Genomic DNA, 21,630 nt, shown 5'->3' with positions numbered 1-21,630 from the left:
CCCTCATATACATATATGTTTGACCAGAGTATTACTCGTTTTATTATCCGATACCTCATAAAATCACCTCATTTTATATTCCCATTAAATACTATTTATCATACAATCCATTTTCTCTAGCTATATTACTTTTATACATTTTGTTATAACCTTGTCACGCCCAGATTTCACAAATACTTGCTCTGGACAAGTTTCCCATTCTGTTCATTCATGTTTACAGTACTCTCTAGACTGCGTTGCTTTTCCATTAACCAATCACAAACCCATATGTATGGAAAGTTTGTACAGGGGGGTTAATATTTCCCTACCCCCCCCCTCCAACAAACCCTTGTCCGTGGAAACCTTTGTCCAAGTTAGGTCTTTGTTAGTTCAAGTGTCGTCCTTTTGCGTATTTTAGGATGAGTTTTAGAAACTTGTAACGACTGCAGTAATCCATACTAGAAAGTATTTCGGTGAATTCCAAAGTTGATAATTTTCTTAAATCTCGTAATGTAATAGCCCAACGTTTACAGTGTTCCAAGTGCAGTAATAAACTAAGACAAAGAAGTTAAGACGTCACAGACTCAGTCACAACACCCCGGTGATCCACAAGTTTTGTCGCCGCGGTCATAAAAGTCATTAATTTCTTTATTTTTATATATTTGCAGGAAGAACCTTGGATAGGGGTTGTGACCTGGGAAGGGGGTCTGGGGGCTTGCCCCCACCTAGGGGTTGTGACCTGGGAACTTCTAGGTTAGGTTAGGTGGGTTTGTTAGGTTCTGTACCCTTTTTCACCTTTTTATATGTTGTGTAAAGGGTATATGGAAAAATGCTTAAAATACACATGCTGATATTATCGTAGCATTGTTAACGTTAGCGGAGCCTTTGTAGGGCAACGGCCAGGTCCGTTTTCAACAATAGAAAATGGGAATATTATAAAGTGGGGTGGACTGTGGCCGCCGTTCTAAAATCGAGTTCGTAGAAAACGGGAATATCCTGAACTGTGGCCGTCGTTCTAAAACCGAATTTGGCGGGAGAAGCTAACTTAAAAAACCCACCTAACCTATGCTAAAAGCCGTATCCTTACCCGGGGGGGCTTCGCCCCGCCGGACTCCCCCCCCCCCTTACACAACAGTTTCCTTGCCTACGAGTACGACGGGAGAAGCTAACTTAAAAAACCCACCTAACCTATGCTAAAAGCCGTGTCCTTACCCTGCCCCCCCGGACCCCCCACCTTACAAAACAATAACATTAACTACATAGTTAAATACTGAAATCCATGTGTACTTACATGATCAATATTCGTAATCGCTGAATTCCGAATCTTCGGGAGGCGCGCTGGCGATCTTCTTTCTGACTTTCGATGGGCGGGATGGACCGGCAAATGGTGTATTGGGGAAATTTATAAACAAAACCACAGATGAGGATAAAAATATCCTGGCACGACAACTGGGAGTGGAGCCTCTGCCGTTTATGGGGACAGCCCTTTGACCGGCCGAAAATCGAGGTAAAAAAGTCCGAAATCGGCTCTTTTTCACGGGAATGATTTGTTAAATAATGTAGATTGACGGGACAGTATTAAATTGTAAAACCGAATGTTTCTTGAAATAGAGTAAAAAAAAAGTCCGAAATCGGCTCTTTTTACGGGAATGATTACATGATGTGTCCTTAAAAACTACAAACTTAACGAAGGGGTAAATATGTAGATTGACGGGACAGTATTAAATTGTAAAACCAGTATTAAATTGTAAAACCGAAGGTTTCTTAGACTGGGATGACACGGGCTCTATCTATCGGGAAAGTTGGAAACTAAGTAGGAAAATCTGCTCTTTTTCGCGGGAATGATCACGGAATGACATATTAAATTCACTGGTTTTGTAAATGCTTGTCCCAACAATCTACATACTAGGAACCCTCTGGTCATGGATGTCGGAAATGTGCGAGAAAAATGGACAACTAACCCAAAATTCCCCTCCTAACCTGACCTACAAGCCATGTCCTTACCTTCATCGTGAACTAAACGGGGGGGCTGACGCCCCCCTGCGACCCCCCAAACACTGTTGCTAACATACAAACCCCACAAACCAAACCTAACCAATCCTAGTAGTTCCCAGGTCACTACCCCTACCCGGGGGCAAGCCCCCGGACCCCCTTCGTAAGTCTCTCTCCTACAGAAAAGAAGCTTTGGGCACCACTCAAAATTATATCTTATCCACATGATCATATTATAGGTTACTCAGGCTTACCTTAAATTTCGTAGTCGCTAAAACCACATCAGGGCCACATCACCTGTTTTACACTTTTTACATGTACCTCTAAAATCCCTTAAGAGGCCTTCTCGAAATAAATAGTGAAAGAATTCGGGGGTAACACGAGTGAAATCACGTAGATGTATATATCTGAGGGTCTTAATTGCATCAATCTGATCAATACGGGAGATAAACTCGAAAATATCACTCACAGAGAAACTATACGGAACAGGTCTATCCATCACGGCGGTTAGATTTGGAAAGGGTCGGCTGTAGGTCAATCTCGGGTCATGGGGGGATTAAAAATTTGAAATCACGCGGGCCAGCGGCCCACGAAAGGGTTAGTTCGGTTGCTTTGTTTGACACTGGCTTTATCTGACGAAATATCTTAACTAGATGCTGGATAACCTAACCTTTGTTTGTATATAAAACAAAATAGTATTCGGCATAATTTTAGGACGATTTCGAAAGAAATAACAATCTTAACAAGAGATTAAAATGAAAATTGTTGAAATTAGCGAAAACATACGTACGAACATCGAAAACTGTTCATGCTTGCGCGACCAGCTGATATGCGAATCGAGCGCCGCCAAACGGGTGTTATTATAATCAGGCAGGAAACAATGATTGCGGGAAATTTTACGACCGAGTAAGTTGGCCGTGGCTTCAGCGTACGACGCATTGTAACGGCCTTTTTCTAACATAACATTTCATGATAAATATCCCAGCAGTATCAAATGTCACTAAACATGACGTGTCCTTAAAAACTACATACTTAACTAAGGAGTAAATATGTAGATTGACGGGACAGTATTGATTTGTAAAACCGAACGTTTCTTAGACTGGGATGACACGGGCTCTGTCTATCGGGAAAGTTGGAAACTATGCAGGAGCTACCCGTGACTTGCGTACGGACCATGCTGAACTTAGAAAATATTGCCGTGGTAAAGGTAAATTGTGTTATTAGTCAAAACGATAAATTAACATCATATTATGGTATGTTAGAAAATTGTAAAGAACATCAACCCCATAATGAAATACGATTTGGCTAGTAATAAGAAAGATATCCCTGTCCCCATAAACGGCAGACACCCCCTGGGAGTTTTCAAAAAAACTGTCTCATTTCAAACTAATCTTTTTCCGGCACTTGTGATAATTACACCGCCAAAAGTACGTGTTTTCACCGTTTCTTGATTTGCCGTCGTACTTCTTAGTGACTTCGCCGATATTGCAACTAGAACACACACCGGAAAAATCACCTAACAGGCCTTTGAAATACAAATAATCACTGAAATTGTTAGTGGCCATGAAACTGAACACTTGAAAAAAAGTATTGTCGTTAATTTGTTCGAACTTAATTATATCTCCAGAAACACGAGATGTAGCACCGGACGACATGGTGTCTGCACTAGAAAGAACGAGCGTGCTTCGTGTGAGGTATGGTATGATCGAGATTTTTGAATTCTTGAATTCTGATTGGGCAAAAAAATGCCCTTAGGCTAATCCGCAGGTCAAGTGGGGTCTCATTGGGTCGTTTCAAAAGTACCGCGGCCGCGATTAGTTCGGTAATTTGCCACTACAGTGGTGCTATCGCCATCGTAACGCCAACTACAGCTAGTTTTTTTTAACTACGGGAGCGAGAAGATTTGTGGCCGGAGTAAGAACTCGAGCCACATATAAATTTTCAGGTAATTTAGGGTTTTCGGCAAAAAACATAAAAGTGTGCGTTTAAGCACATATTTAAGATCCGTAGACCATTTCCAAACGATCTTATTCTATACAAGATAACAGTCGGAGCGATAATAAACAAAATATGGGGGGGTGGCCGGAGCGCTACAAACTACCCACGTTAGCAATGGCAGTGTAACATTGGTAACGCTGCGCAACATTGCTAATGTTAGCGTTCGCAGTACATTCGTTCTTGACGAGGGATGTGACACGGAAATTGAACAAGTCATTCTATTTAAACATTTTAAAATATATAACAAGAGACCTTATATTTAAACATTTTGACAGAAAATATATATTTTCCTGTAGAAAATAACGTAATTTAACCGGTTTACACCTTCATTTCAGTCGTAATAACAGCAACCAGTTCGGCTACTCAGTTAGTCAAACAGGTTGTTCTGTTTGTTTGCGGTTGAAATGAAGGTCAAATTCGGTCAAATCGCGTTATTTACTACAGGAAAACATATATTTTCTGTTCAAAATGAAAATCTGTAATACAGTAAACCTTTACCGGTTGCTGCAACCTCACCATCCCTTTGAGCTAAGGATGGGCGGGTTTGGGGAGCTTATAGGTCTACCACCTGAGTCATCAGCAGCATTGCCTGGCCCTCCTTGATCGTAGCTTGGGTGGAGAGGAGGCTTAGGCGTTGATCATTTGTAAATATGGTCGGTTTCTATGGCATTATCCAGGTTGATAGGGCAATGTCAGTGTCCCTTGCTTCTGCTATTCATGAGCGGCCTTTAAACCTACCGTAGGACCTTGTTAGATTTTCGCCACAATCAGCAATTACCCTATCATCATTAAACTGTTACAGTGGGTGCTATAATGTTTCTAATCAAGATATGAGTTAACCTTACGTTACCACGGCCTCTTGCTCTCAAAACTATCATCAAGATGATGACATCAAGAGAAAACAAGACTTTAGCTTTTCGAGTTACAATCACATGGGATATGAGGATTCAAATCACTACAATAGACTTACGGATTTTCCCCTAATTAATAGCATGTCTCTCCAACAAAACACTCTATGCTACACCTAAAGAAGTTAAACAACCTTACAAAAAACAAGTCTACTGCTAATGTTAATTGAAAATAAATAAATGCTTACGTCCGCAGAGAAATAAAGTTGGTTTATGTTGACTGTTGTTGTGTTGAATGAACTGGCAACGACAAGCCTAAATGTAATATGATGGAGGGAAGTGGGGTACGGAGGTACAAATTCTATAATATAGTACGAAAAGGGGTTTTTTAATTCATGCAGAAGCATATTTATCTATAGATGGAATATAAAAGTTTCTTTTTTTCAATAAATAATTCAGGGAGTCAAGCTACTATAGCCATTACAAAAATGTGTAGGAAACTTTGGGCCTTGGGACTAATACCATGAATAGAATAGGAATGAGATGCATAGTTTTAATAAATTATATAAAAAATCGAATATATTTGTATTATAAATTCTTAGAATAATTTATTTACCCAAATGAAACCGTCTCAAATACATAAATAACACAATTCACAAGAGACAGTTAGGAATGTAAGAACATGTTTCTCGCGGGCTCATGACGTCACATATTTCAATCAGCTGACCGGGGGAAATCTAACCACCTGCTCAAAGGAATCATTTAATATTCTTTGCAGATGAACATTGGTGATCCCTGAAGACAGACTTGAAACTGGAAAAAATTGGGTTATAAAAAAAAATAAAACGAAGAATAATATATAAAATAAAAGAAAAGCTACATCGCATAGAGGGAACCAAATTGGTGGAAAATTTATCTTACGAGAGAGTAATATGAACATATTTAAAACTCAGTAAAGGGAAATGATAGGTAAAGCACAACAACTAGCTTACATTGTGTATTCAATCATAGAAAAAAAAATAATAAAGTACTAATAGGAAAAACATTTTGAAAAATTATTGTATTACCATCTATTCTGCATGGATCAAACATTATATAAACTGGACGTAAACTGAAATAAAGATAATACAAAGGATAGAAAATATGGTTTATAGGAAAATATTGTGTTTCACTAAAAGTACAGCAATTACTACATCAGGGGGAGAGATTAAGGGATCTATGAAAATAAGGGTGGTAGATGCGAGGCTGCAATAGCCTACATAAACAGTAGGCCTACCCTGAATAATAGATTCTGAAAGCAATAATCATAGACATACAAGGAAAATGGAGGGAGATGGTGGAAACAACCAACAAAGTACCAGCAAGAATTAGTCCTGGATATATGGCAAATAAGGAGAGGATAAAGACATACATAAACTTAGAAAACAGAAAGTGGGATACTGAAAATGGTACGAAGAATTAGAGAGTAAAATAAGCTTAGAAATGTACAGAAAGTTGAAGAAGGAAATTGAAAAAGATATATATGAAAATACATTTGCATAAGTAATATACTTTAGAGCTAGAATAAATACGTTAAACCAAATATTATAAATAGACACAAAAGGGTAAGCGTAAAATGTATTTTTTTTTAAATAAAGATTTACCCCTTTTTTTTATTTAGCCAGGAACATAGAAAATAAATAAAATAATTTTACTACAACAACCTTGCGAGAAAGACTTAAAGAAAAGAATAGTATTGTTATTATTTATTGAAAGAAATAGAGACAAGAAGAAAGAAATGTTATAATTGATGTAGAGAAAAAGACAAAGCGATATAAAAAAGATAAACGCAAACCGTTAGATTATTAGAGGCGACGTAACAAAGGCTATGCCTCGACCCTAAACCTGAACCTGAGGAATTTGTAAAAGTAAATTAAATAAAGATAAAGACAATTCAGTATGAAAAAAAAAATGACAATACAAGAGAAAAACAAGAAAAGGGCAATAAGATAATGAATAGCACTAGATAAATTATAAATGAAATAGAAGAGAGAATAGATATACTAAATGAATGGGATGATCTAGAAATATTATCAGTGGGCAAGTAGATATAGACTGTTGAAGGGGACTACACAGTTAGTAAGATGTTTGAGACACTAAGTTAAATACAAACAATTAACGATGAAATTAATGATAAGATAAACAGATTTCAGTGTGATGGAATAGAGGGTAGACCAAGAGCAGATCACCTTATCACACTGAATGCTGTTATAGATTATAATGATTACTTAGAAACACCAACATACATAGTGTTTGGGGATGCAGTAAAGTGTTTTGATAAACTTTTCTTGAAAGACTGTATTAAAGAATTGTGTAAGATGGCAGGGAAAGATGATCCTAGATTATATATGAATTAAACAAGAAAGGTAAAGCGATAATTAGGAGTCAGATATACAGAGGAAATTAGTATAGAAGGAAATATTATTATTATTATTAAGATACAACCCTAGTTGGAAAAGAAGGATGCTATAAGCCACGGGTTCCAACAGGGAAAATAGCCCAGTGAGGAAAGCATACAAGGAAAAATAACATATTTTAAGAACAGTAACATTAAAATAACATCTCCTATATAAACTATAAAAACTTGAACAAAACAAGAGGAAGAGAAATTAGATAGAATAGTGTGCCCGAATATACCCTCAAGCAAGAGAACTCTATCCAAAGGCAGTGGAAGACCATGGTACAGATGCCATAGCACTACCCAAGACTAGAGAACAATGGTTTGATTCTATAAGTGAGAAGATAACTCTGATAAGAAGCCAGGAGAGACTTCCGCAGTTTGGAAGAACTAAAGAAATTTTCTTTTAGACTCTGACCCTTTTGAGTTATGCAAGTTTTCTTGGTAGAAAAGCAATGCTTCATAATTGATGTGCAGATTTCCCTATGTTTAGATACTACCGCTACAGAGTTATTAGGTCCTTTGATTGGCCAGGCAGTACTACATTGGATCCTTCTTTCTGGCTATGGCTCATTTTCTTTTTGCCTACACATACACCTAATAGTTTGGCCTATTATTTACATAGTCTCTTCTGTCCTCATACACCTGCCAACATTGAGATTTCCAAACAATTCTTTCTCGCTCAATGGGTTAGTCAATGTAACTGTTCAGTGGCTACTTTCCTCTTGGTAAGAGTAGAAGAGACTCTTTAGCTATGGTAAGCAGCTCTTCTAGGAGAAGGACATTACAAAATCAAACCATTGTTCTCTTCACTTTCAATGTCTTGGGGTAGAGATTTTCTTGTTTGAGGGTACAATTGAGCACAATATTCTATCTTATTTCCCTTCATCTGGTTTTATTTAAAAAAAAAAATATAGTTTATATATGAAGGACTTGTTCTAATGTTACTCTTCTTGAAATATTTCCTTTAAATTGTTAATATCTTCGCTTGTAGTTTCATTATTTCCTTTCCTCATTGGGCTATTTTCCCTGTTGGAGCCCTCGGGCTTATAGCATCCTGCTTTTTAAACTAGGGTTGTAGCTTAGCGAATAATAATAATAATAATAATAATAATAATAATAATAATAATAATAATAATAATAATAATAATAATAATTATAATAATTTGTTCGTCTGAATGTTACGCCAACATTCTTCTACGGTACAGTAGGTTTCGGCGATGCTCGCTACAGAGGTAAACAGTCCTGTACAGATATGATGGAAATAAGATCGGCTATTTGTGTTTGTCCAGTTTTGAATAAATATCTGTCAATATGTCTGTCAGACACACCGTAACGTACATGAAGGGAGACAGTTCTTCTATAAGTTCATTATCAATGTCTGCCTTACTCTGTCATCCTGACCGTGTTAGGAATGTTGGCAAAAGGGTGGTATTGTATTTCAGATTTCCGTAGATCTCGTAGATCTAACTTTGCAGTAACTTTTTAATGGACTGAAATTTCATATTTCGAAAAGAAAATTTCTGTTATGGAAACTCTGTCGGATGACGCAAAAGTTGGTAAACTTTGTAGGTTTGACCTTAACCTACACATTAAAAATACGGGGCATTCTATTTCACAAAAATGGCGGCTTGTTTGGATTAATTTTCGGATGTTCATATACGAAAGAAGATTAGTAGGAAACGTTCTGTTTAATGAAGAAGGGATAGAAAAAAAAGTATATATATATATATATATATATATATATATATATATATATATATATATATCACATGTGGAAAAAAAGAAGAAAATAAAAGAACTAGGATAAAGAAGAAAACTAAGGAGGTGCCGATGGAAAGGCGAATCCCTCCATCTAGCAGCTGAACTTAACCTGGTAATATCTCACTCCGCAAAATAAGTTTGCGGACACTTTAATCACCTTATAAATAGGTGCAAAGCTTCTAAGCTTATTTTCTATTATTGTAATTAAGCTTATCTTACCTGTACCATACATAAATTAATAATGAAACTCTAAAACTTTACTTTTATTCCATTCTACCTTGAACTCAGATAGGATATCTCTTTGATATCAACAGTTTTGGCAACCCATTGTGGTCAGTTTGGACTCTAAATTCCTCTTTTATGTGCATTGTACCTTATCCAGATTCATTTCCCTGATATAAGGCTGTGGGCCATTTACTTCTATAAATCTTAATTATTTCACCACTTTCTTTTTTTCTTCAATTGCTTTTTTATCACTTTTTTCACAATTCTTTACTTGAGTTCTCTTTTTTCCAGGGTCCTGTCTCACCAACCTCTTATTTCTTCAACTTCCATCCCATATTTACTACAGCTTTTTTCTATGCTCTTATACCAGCACTTTCCATAGGGGGTTCTTCAACTGATCCTCAATTATCTCTCTTACTAGTGTTTTTTGTCTAAGTTTATGATGTTATGGAAGAGCATTAATGTTTTGGCAGATGGTACTACGGAGCATATGTTTTGCTATATTGAGTTAAGAAAATTTTGAAACAATGACATAGAAATAGGGAATTTAGAAACACCAACTAATGAGGTTTCCCCGTATATTAGAAAGCCCCTTGAAGCTAAAAGTGAAAATATGTAAGCTGTGCTGTCTGTGTAAGATGTAACTAATGATATTGAATATTCTGCAGATTGCAGCGCTTTGCACCTACTACGCTTCTTCTAGTAGTGTGCCCACAATCTGTGTCGTCGCGAGAGCAACGAGGAACCTGGAACCTGAAATGAACTGAAAAGAACAGTAATGATACCTTATTCTAAGTTTCATTAATGGGAATGTTCAGAAGATATCGGCAGCTAGGGCCAGTATAGGACGTGTATTGCATTAACATTATTGTCCTAATGTTTATTTTAATTTGAAGGAGAAATAAACGAGAATGTTTACAGTAAAATATTACGTGCTGGTTGCAGTGTTACCAAGTTAAATATAAACTAGCTTGAGCTCGAGTCACACAAACATCAACAAAAATATTCCACCTTGTGAAATTTCTAGACATTTCCTTATTTAATCATAATTATTTTTTTTTGAAAATTTATACATGAGAAATTTGGGAAATATTACTGGAATTTTACGTCTCTACCTAAATTTGACCCGGAGCATTTGGCAACACTGACTGATTGAGACCATGGAATAATTGAACAAACGACATCTTTTGATATATCTCCTGCAACTCATATATAAGAGATTAAATATATTTTTTTATTTATATAAATGGAACTTCTAGTTATTATAAATATCAAATATCTTGGATACGGGAAGTAAATATTTGAATACATCAACTTTTAAACTTTTTTTAATGATATTGTAGAATATATATATATATATATATATATATATATATATATATATATATATATATATTACAATGAGCGATTACGGGGTCTGAAAAAAAAACGATGAAATTTGAATTATTCATGAATGAACTAAACAGACAACTACTGGACACCAGTTTCATTGGTAAAAGTTTGTTAGCAAAACTATAATATGCTACGGCAAAAAGATATCAAGGTGAGTCAGTCAAATGGACCAAACTCATGGGGTGTGGGAAGAGGAGAGGAGGGTTCCCAAAATTAACTCTAGAAAGAAAGAAGAAGAAGAAGAAGAAGAGCTCGCTCTCTCTCTCTCTCTCTCTCTCTCTCTCTCTCTCTCTCTCTCTTCTTCTTCTTCTTTCTTCTTCTTCTTCTTCTCTAAACATTCTAAGGGAAAATTAAATACGTAATATATATTAGAAATAGTTCTATATAAGTACATCAGATATAAGGGAGGACTCGTCCCCCCCCCCTCCCTGAAAATGTTGGGTATAAGGGACACTTCTCAAATATGTCAAGTATGAAGGGGTTTCCCAAGATATGTGAGAGGTAAAGGATGCCCCTTCAAATTTCAGCCATAAAGGGGCGAACACTCGGTGTTCTCATAGAAAAAGTGAGATCTCAAAAAATGTCAAATCTAAAGGATGCTTCAAGAATTTGAACTATAAAGGGAACATCATGAATGCATTTCATTTAAAAAGGGGACCTCAAAATAATATCGGGTATAAAAGGGACTCTTGGTGTTTCCATAGAAAAAGTGAGATCCCAAGAAATGTCAAATCTAAAGGATGTTCAAAAAAAGAACAAAAAAATATAGAGGAAGCATAAAAAATACATTTTATTTAGAAATGGGGACCACAAATTAATATCGGGTATAAAGGTGACTCACATTGTTTTCATAGTAAAAGAAAGATTGAAAAAGTCATATATAAAAGATGCTTAATAATTTGAAATATAAAAGATGCATAAAAAATACATTTCATTTAAAAAAAGGTGACTCTCAGTGTTTTCATAGAAAAAGTAAGATTCCAAAATTATGTCAAATATAAAGGATGCTCCCAAAAAGGAAATAAAAATACATTTCAATTAAAAGGTGATCCCAAAGTAATATCAGACATAAAGGGGTACTTGGCTGAAAATAAAAGCCCAAATTTGAACTAACTGAAACTAAACGGAAAGTCAACTGAGGAATTATGTCGACTCAATCAAGAGGTTGCATAATTTAAGCAAGGAACGCCATTGAGAGAGAGAGAGAGAGAGAGAGAGAGAGAGAGAGAGTGCTTGGTCAGAGCAAACAAAGTTAGACAAACAATCTTTTCTGAGCAAAGATCCTGACCTTAGTAAAGGAAAACTTTGGGTACATATATGTAAATGTATATATATATATATATATATATATATAATATAGTATATATTATTATTATTATTATTATTATTAATATTATTATCATTGTTATTATTATTATTATTATCATTATTATTATTACTCGCTAAACTACAACCATAGTTGGAAAAGCAGGATGCTATAAGGCCAGGGGCTCCAACAGGGAAAATAGCCCAGTGAGGAAAGGAAACAGGGAAAAATAGAATATTTTAAGAAGCGTAACAACATTAAGATAAATATCTCCTATATGAACTATAAAAACTTTAACAAAACAAGAGGAAAAGAAATAAGATAGAACAGTGTGCCCGATTGTACCCTCAAGCAAACGAACTCTAACCCAAGACAGTGGAAGACCATGATACAGAGGCTATGACACTACCCAAGACTAGACAACCATGGTTTGATTTTGGAGTAGTCCTCCTCCTAAAAGAGCTGCTAACCAAAGCTAAAGAGTCTCTTCTACCCATACTAAGAGTAAAGTGGCCACTGCACAATTACAGTGCAGTAGTTAATCTCTTGGGTGAAGAAGAATTGTTAGGTAATTTCAATGTTGTCTGGTGTATGAGGACAGAGGAGATTATATAAAGAATAGGCCAGACTATTCGGTGTGTGTGTAGGCAAAAGGAAAATAGACCGTAACCAGAGAGAAGGATAAAATGTAGTACTGTCTGGCCTGTCTAAGGACCCCATAACTCTCTAGCGGTAGTATATCAACAGGTGGCTGGTACCCTGGCCAACCTACTCCTAAAATATATATATATATATATATATACATATATGTGTGTGTGTGTGTGTGTGTATGTGTTTATGTGTGCATATATCTTTTTATGTTCCTCACTCTATATCTTCATCTTGCTTCTACAAACAAACACGCACGCTTCGCACACACATATATGTGCATATATATATATATATGTGTGTGTGTATACAGTATATATATTCATATATGTATATATATATACAATGTATATATAAATAATATATATATATATATGTGTGTGTATACAGTATATATATATATATATATACAATGTATATATATAAATATATATATATATATATGTATATATATATATATATATGTGTGTGTGTATATATGAATATATATATATATATATATATAAAACCATAATAAGACCTGCATTTATTTTCTTCTCTTTTCACCTTTCTAAGTCTTCAGGAAGGAGACGTGCTTAAGAGCTTAGGCAGAATAGTGTCTTTTATGACACCAAGGCGAATCTTTAAAGAAGAAGGGAAAAGCTCGCGAGGGAAAAAAAAACACATTAGACTCGTATGCTACGTGGAGTTACGGATGGGAGGGGGAGGTTCAAATGCATATAAACCTCTCTCTCTCTCTCTCTCTCTCTCTCTCTTCTTCTACTTCTTGCAGAGTTAAAGAGAAACTTCCACTGTACTTGAGAACAGTCTCTCTCTCTCTCTCTCTCTCTCTCTCTCTCTCTCTTGCAAAGGGGTTGAAGAGAAACTCGCACTATTTAAACACAAACTCTCTCTCTCTCTCTCTCTCTCTCTCTCTCTCTCGTTCTTCTTCTTCTTGCAAAGAGTTAAAGAGAAACTTCCACTGCACTTGAGAACAATCTCTCTCTCTCTCTCTCTCTCTCTCTCTCTCTCGTTCTTCTTCTACTTCTTCTTCTTCTTCTTCTTCTTCTTCCTTTTCTTGCAAAGAGTTAAATAGAAACTTCCACTGTACTTCAGAACAGTCTCTCTCTCTCTCTCTCTCTCTCTCTCTCTCTCTCTTCTTCTTCTTCTTCTTCTTCTTCTTCTTCTTCTTATTTTTCTTCTTCTTGCAAAGGAGTCAAAGATAAAATTCCACTGTATTTAAGAACTCTCTCTCTCTCTCTCTCTCTCTCTCTCTCTCTCTCTCCTTTTAATGCTTTTCATGCACAATAGCAAAATGACAGACAGACAAATAGAGATAAAACACATCACGAATACAAGAATTCAATATGCGAAGATTATGAAAATAAAGCAAACCATAGAAGGTGGCTTCTTCTTACCCTACCAATACACCCCAAGTCAATATGTTGAGCAATATACGTCTGTGAAATTTTTATCTTTATATAAATGCTATGCTTATGAGCCTCTGTATAAGGAATGTTTTAGATGTAAAAACTTCAAAATATGCACTGAATGTTCATCATAAGATCATACGTACAAGGAATTTATAGAAAATACAAAGAAATATTTAAACTGTAATCAACAACATGAAACTTCAGCAGCAAAATGCCCTTCGAGAAAGGGTTTGATAAAAAAAAGAAAATGCAAGAGATAAAGCGAATAGATTTGCAACATCCCTTGCAAATTAACCACTGAATTCTGCACATTTTGATTGAGGAGGATTTTAGTCTCTTTGTGTTACATCAACTGTTTTATAAGTTTTATTTTGGTCTTCCACTGTCTTGGATTAGTGTTTCCTTTCTTAAGGGTACACTCGGGCTCGTTGTTCTATCTTATTTCTCTTCCTGTTGTTTTTTTATAGTTTATATATGAAGGATTTAATTTAATTTAATTTAATTCACTGCAAACAATGACACAAGTTACGTCAAATTAACAGCTACCAGTACTGGGAATTGTCAGGCTAATGCCAATAGCGTTCTAAACAATATGCTATAGGACACAAGAATAGCGACGCTAACAACCATAGCAATAAAACTAGGGCTGCGTCAAGGAAGATTCTACCCCTCAATAATAAGAAGCATATTAGCAGGTAGAAATTTACCAGCAATGTATTTCTCAAAAGAAACAATAAATTAGAAAGCACCAGGAGGAGGAACAAAAGACAACAGAACCGTAAAAGCAGAGCTGGTGAGCTTCAAGCATTTCATGCTACAGACGGTCCTCAACTAAATTGGTTCCAAGAAGCTGTTTATAATTCGAATTTTGTTGAATTTTGGCCTAGGGTAGGCCTAACCTGAACCCCAACTCTATGATTTCCAGCTACAAAAGTCAGCAAATAGTCGGGTTTCATATGAGATAGATATCAGGTTATTAAAAATGTAATTTTGCTTAATGTAGTAAATGATAAAATATTGTTTTATTACAGTGTTTCTTTATCTTATCTTTGTTATTTCCAGTTGGATTTGTGTTTGTATCTCCAAATGTTTGTAAGTCGAATGTTTGTAAGTTGGTGACCTTCTGTATACAGCAGGATGTGCAGGATTCCACACAATATTTTTCCTTTTTTCCTTTGTTTTTTATAAAGACAGCAGATTTCTTAGCTCCAAAGTTAGCTGTTATTTTATGCAAGTTAGCAAGAAGAGATTTTAGCACCTATTGGAGAATTGGTAATGTTACTCCTCTATGTAAATGTGTTTGTGGTAACTTAAGTCCAACTGATTACCGCCCAATTTCCTTAATTCCCATATTATCTAAAGTTTTTGAACGTCTTCTGGCAAAACGTCTTAATAGGTTTGCTGAAGGTAATCATCCACTCCCTAGTTTGCAATTTGGTTTTCGTAAAGGCCTTGGAGCATGTGATGCCTTTCTTACAATCTCCAATGCTGTACAGAAATCCCTTGATTGTGGTCGGGAAGTTAGTATGATTGGCCTTGATTTTAGTGCTGCCTTTGACCGTGTTAATCATGAGGCCCTTGTTTTCAAACTCAAACAGTTGGGAGTGGGTGGGTCTTTTCTTGGCATTATTATTGATTTTTTAAAATATTAGATATCAAAGAGTTATTGTTGATGGGCACCATAGTGAGTATAGGAAATGTGATATCTGGTGTTCCACAGGGTAGTGTTTTCGGCCCACTACTTTTCATACTATATACACATGGTATGTAGTTTGGCCTAGAAACAAGCTTGTTACATATGCAGATGAGGCTACTCTCTTTGCATCAATTCCATCCCCTGAATGTAGATCTGGGGTTGGTGAATCCCTTAATAGAGATCTAGCTAAAATTAGTGCTTGGTACAAATTATGGGGTATGAAGTTGAATCCTAACAAAATTCAAAGTATGATTGTAAGTAGGTCAAGGACAGTGGCTCCTCAAGATCCGGATCTCATTATTGATAATGTTTCTTTAACTTTGTATGACTCTTTTAAAATTTTAGGTGTGATTCTCGACAACAAATTTACTTTTGAGAAACACAGTAGGTCTGTGTCTTCTTCCATTGCACAAAAAATTGGCTTATTGAGAAAGTCTTACAAGATTTTCGGTGATCAATCTATTCTGAAGAAGTGTTTTAATTCTTTCATTCTACCTTGTTTTGAGTATTGTTCTCCTGTCTGGTCTTCAGCTGCTGATTCTCATCTTAATTTGTTGGACAGAAACTTACGGTGTAATAAATTTCTTATTTCTGATCTAGATACTAATCTTTGGCACCGTCGTTCAATTAGTTTGTTATGCATGTTGCATAGGATTTTTCATAGCTCTGACCATCCTTTACATTCAGATCTTCCTGGACAATTCCACCCTGTTCGTAATACTAGGCAGGCAGTTAATTCTAATAGTCAGTCCTTCTCCATCATGAGGCTCAATACTACACAGTATTCTAGAATTTTTATTCCAGCTGTGACCAAGTTGTGGAATGATCTTCCTAATCGGGTAGTTGAATCAGTCTTTTTATAGTTTATATATGTCATATCTGTTTTGACGTTGTTACTGTTTTAAAATGATTTATTGTTAATTTGTTCTCATCATTTATTTATTTCCTTATTTCCTTTTGTCATTGGGCTATTTTTTCCTGCTGGAGCCCATGGGCTTATAGCGTCTTGCTTTACCAAATAGGGTTGTAGCTTGGCTAGTAATAATAATAATAATAATAATAATAATGTGAATAGAGCATAGCAAATCATTCAGAGAACGATGCATCACATGAGGACTTCATACCCGTAAGTGAACCTAATTCGAACTCAAACTCAGCAATTCATCCATCAGGAGACATAAGAACTATACAAGAAACACAGCATCGATTAACAGATTTACAAGTCTCACTACAAAGTCTCCCAAGTCTCCCCAACTCTTACATTTTGCAGAATCCACAATGATCAACGTCAGCATCAGGAAATACTACACCGGTAACCAAGAATATCGGAAAGAAATGTAAAAAGAAAATAAGAAATTATTTCCTTATGCTAACTTTAAAGGTTTAAAGGTTTGAAGGCCGCTCATGAATGGTAGGGGCAAAAGACAGTGATGATTCCATATCAAGCAGGACAATACCCTAGAGACTGACCATATGATCAACGCCCAAGCTCCCTCTCCACCCAAGCTAGGATCAAGGAGGGCCAGGCCATTACTGTTGAGGACTGCAGATAGACGTATAGGTGGCTCACAAGGATGGCGCGGTTGCAGGGCCAAAGAAACTTACGACTTTGAGGGGGACTCAAACCCCAGTCTGGCGTTCACCAGTCAGGGACGTTATCACATAGGCCACCACAGAACGATAACAAGAAAAATGTACCTTTATATAAATAAAATTTAGGCTAAACCACACCTTACACACTCTTACTAATACTTAACTTTTCCGTACCACGGTGAGCTAGCTAACTGCCATAATTCCTCCTGGGTGCTATGAAATTTTGTCAAAAAGCCCCGTCCGGGAAAAGGCTCAGGGCAATTTACTGAGCTGAAGTGAATTGAGGGGCTCTCATACTTGCACCCACCTTTCCTGTCAGCTATAAAAAATATGAGCTACATATGCTATATATATCACCATTGGTCTTTGGTTTTATTATTACTTGAATTTGTATTCCGTGATCATCACAGGGGAACCTCTGGTGTGAGGCTAGCAGTTACGTCTCAAATATTAATGCTATACAACCCTGAAACGCGCGTAGTATCTGCTAATCTGATAATTGTTAGGGTTACAAGGAGTTACAAGGATTTTGGATATCTCAAAGACTTTTTAGTCAATCTGCGGAGACTTCATTTGCTCCCGGGTTGAGCGATTCACTTTAAACATTTAGAGATTTTATGATCTTGTCTAACTTATTCTTGAACTCGTTTACCGTGGTACTGTTTACTATATCCACTGGAATTCTATTCGATGTATTTGCTATTTTGTATGAAAAGAAATTGCCACATTGAGGCTGCTGTATCTTTTTAATTTGTGCTAAACGTGAATAGATTGTTGTAATCTTACATTCGTTGTTCCTTTAAGAATTTTGAATGCCTCTATTAACTGTCCCCTTATTCGTCGAGTTTGTAGATCAAATATGTTCAAACGTACCATCCTCCGTCTATATACAAATTGCCTTAGTGTTGGAACTTGTTTGGTGACCCTAACTTGTACCGTTTCCAATCTATCTATATCTCTCTGAATACTTGGAGCCCAAAATTTGACTTCGTATTATAGGTGGGGTCATAATAGTGATGTGTACAGCTGTAGTACAGTTTCTTCATTCCTGTATTTGAATTGTCTAAGTAACCTATTAGTTTTTATGCTTTCTTTTCAGCTTTTATGCTCTGTTGAGAGAGAGAGAGAGAGAGAGAGAGAGAGAGAGAGAGAGAGAGAGAGAGAGATCTAAACATGTAAAAGAGTTTCTACTTGCAGACAGCAAATCAACTTTGTTGAAGAAGCAGAACTTTATCGGCAAGTAGAAGGAAAAGAAGAAGAATCGATGTGAGACCAATGAGATAAGCAGATGAAGAAGTGTATATCAGTGAACAATGAATAAGCAGGAAGAAGAAGAAGAAGAAGAAGAAAGGGGAATAGAAGTTAGCATCTCCAACTGCATGATGGTCCTGATTCACCTTCGGTTGGATAGCGATACATGCCATCTGGCTCCTGGTTACACCCACTTTTTAGACTTCTAATTTCATCATCATCATCATCTCCTACCACTTCTAATATGCCTCCGTTCAATCTTCATTTGTTCCATCTTCTTCTTAACTTTTACTTCTTATCACAACTGCGAGAGTTTCCTTATAGATTCCCTCAGAATTGAATGGCTTACTCGGCCCGAATTATTATTATTATTATTATTATATGCTAAGCTACAACCCTAGTTGGAAAAGCAGGATGCTATAAGCCCAGGGGCCTCAACAGGGAAAATAGCCCAGTGAGGAAAGGAAATAAGGAAATAAGGAAAAATAAAATATTTTAGGAATAGTAACATTATTAAAATAAATATTTCCTATTTAAACTATGAAAACTTTAACAGAACAAGAGGAAGAGAAACTAAATAGAAAAGTGTGCCAGAGTGTACCCTCAAGCAAGAGAACTCTAACCCAAGGCAGTGTAAGACCATGGTACAGAGGCTATGGCACTACCTAAGAATAGAGAACAATGGTTTGATTTTGGAGTGTCCTTCTCCTAGAAGAGCTGCTTACCATAGCTAAAGAGTCTCTTCTACCCTTACCAAGAGGAAAGTAGCCACTGAACAATTACAGTGCAGTAGTTAACCCCTTGGGTGAAGAAGAATTGTCTATTAATCACAGTGTTGTCAGGTGTATGAGGAAAGAGGAGAATCTGTAAAGGATAGGCCAGACTATTCGGTGTCTGTGTAGGCAAAGGGAAAGAACCATAACCAGAGAGAAGGGTCCTATGTAGTACTGTTTGGCCAGTCAAAGGACCCCATATGGTCCTAATCATCTTCAACCGGGAGTTGATTGAGCAGTCAATAGACTCTTGGGTAGTACAGCGGTAACGTGTTCGCCTAGCATTTGTAGGTAAAGGGTTGGCCAGGGCACCAGCCCCCCGTTGAGATACTACCACTAGAGAGTTATGGGGTCTTTTGACTGGCCACACGATACTGCATTGGATCGTTCTCTCTGGTTACAGTTAATTTTCCCTTTGCCTACAAACATACACTGAGTATTCTGGCTTATTCTTTATAAATTCTCCTTTGTGCTCATACACCTGACAACACAGATTACCAAACAATTCTTCTTCCCCCACAACGGTTAACTACTGCACTGTAATTGTTCAGTGGCGACTTTCCTCTTGGGAAGGGTAGAAGAGACTCTTTAGCAATGGTAAGCAGCTCTTCTAGGAGAAGAATACTCCAAAATCAAACCATTGTTCTCAAGTCTTGGGTAGTGTCATAGACTCTGTACCGTGGTCTTCCACTGTCTTGGGTTAGAGTTCTCTTGCTTGGGGGTACACTCGAGCACACTATTCTATCTTATTTCTCTTTCTCTTGTTTTGTTTAAATTATTATAGTTTATATAGGAGATATTTATTTTAATATTACTCTTCTTAAAATATTTTCTTTTTCTTTTTTCCTCTTTTCACTGGGCTATTTTCCCTGTTGGAGCCCAGGGCTTATAGCATTCTACTTTTCCGACTATGGTTGTAGCTTAGCAAGCAATGATAATAATAATTTGCATGGAAGCAGATTGATCCCCGCCTGGGACAGTGAATTTACTGGGGAGGCCACTGCTGTGTTTGGGCACCACAGTGGGAGGTTGGGCTTCCCCGGCTGACGTTCTGGTGAGCATCTACTGTGAAGAAACTGGAACTGACCAGACACCTTTAACTGTAAATTACAAAAAGGGATCAAGCGGGTGTTTCATTCTCTTTAATTACTATTCTTTGCTCATATAAATTCCAGTGAAACACAATTGACATAATTCCATCATGAAATTAATAATATCTTTCCAATCGTCAAAATCTACCCTAAATTTAGCCTCAATTTCCGTCCAAAATTTGAGTTTTTTTTAGAAGACGATGAATTACCCCCGTCAGTTTGTCTCCGCTGTTTGAGACGATGACATCTCCCTGACGTCGCTCTCCATCAGCCATTGTCCTTCTCCAGCCAATAGGGAAAAGAAAGGACGTGTGCCTGACGTGTTTAGCGTCATCCGAAGCTATTTATAGACGCAGAAGAAAAAAGAAAAGAAAATCGAGCTTTATTTTTGAGTGAATTTTCGGACGATGGATCCAGTACTGAAAGCGAATGGGATTTTTTTCTGAATACAGAAATTTTTTTTTTCGAAAATTACTGATGTTCCTTCAATCTGTCATATGTTCGCACTGAATTAGTCTTTATATTCTTAATAGCTCTGTTAAGAAGTGGAATTTCGTTCAGTCTCAATAACTAAAAAGGAAACAGGGTAGGGTATTATTATTATTATTATTATTATTATTATTATTATTATTATTATTATTATTTGTTTTTATCAATTTCCGCATATTTCTATTTTTATAGAAACGTTTACTCCTGTAAGTTTCGAGAAAGTAAACTAAAAGGCCACATGCTTTACGGATATTTTGAGTTAAACTCAACACGTGTTGGTTCGAATCCCTCTTGCAAAGGTAACGGGTTCTTCAATCTATGGTTTCAGTTTGAATTCACCCGTAAATAAGAGTTGTTATTATAATGCTTTGTTCTTCGGGAACACGTCAAAGGATCATGAATTTCCCCAAAGGTCAAATGGTCATGAATTTTCAGGTCAAAAGGTCACATTTTTTTTTTTAAATGAAAGATTTAAGACATGTAAATTGGTGTGATAAAGGTCTATATATTTGATGTACCTTCAAGCAAAGTAACACAAAACCAAAGCCAATTGAAGGTCATAGTGCAAAGGCTACGGCAAAACCCAAGGTTTGAAAACGTTTGCTCTATGGACTCCGTTCATCTGCTCAAGGCTATAGATTAGGGTCCTTGAAAAGACTCAGTGGCCACGAACAAATGTCCAGAGGACCTCAATTATCTATAATTAGCCAAACAAACTTTTATATATATATATATA

At 36.4% G+C, this 21,630-nt stretch overlaps 1 protein-coding gene across 1 annotated transcript in view; it reads right to left on the bottom strand.

Moving 5' to 3' along the window:
- LOC137656679 (tripartite motif-containing protein 59-like) overlaps positions 1 to 5,199 on the bottom strand; it is a 50,085-nt gene extending 44,886 nt beyond the window's left edge. The window contains exon 1 of the mRNA XM_068390866.1: positions 5,066 to 5,199. The gene's annotated coding sequence lies outside the window, so the exon portion shown is untranslated. The remainder of the gene's footprint in view (positions 1 to 5,065) is intronic.
- Positions 5,200 to 21,630: the final 16,431 nt, after the last annotated feature.

This window comes from Palaemon carinicauda, chromosome 17, assembly GCF_036898095.1.
Source record: "Palaemon carinicauda isolate YSFRI2023 chromosome 17, ASM3689809v2, whole genome shotgun sequence".
NCBI classification, from domain to species: Eukaryota; Metazoa; Arthropoda; class Malacostraca; order Decapoda; family Palaemonidae; genus Palaemon; species Palaemon carinicauda.
The sequence above is the reverse complement of the archived record's forward strand: the minus strand, read 5'-3'. Positions and strand labels throughout refer to the sequence as shown.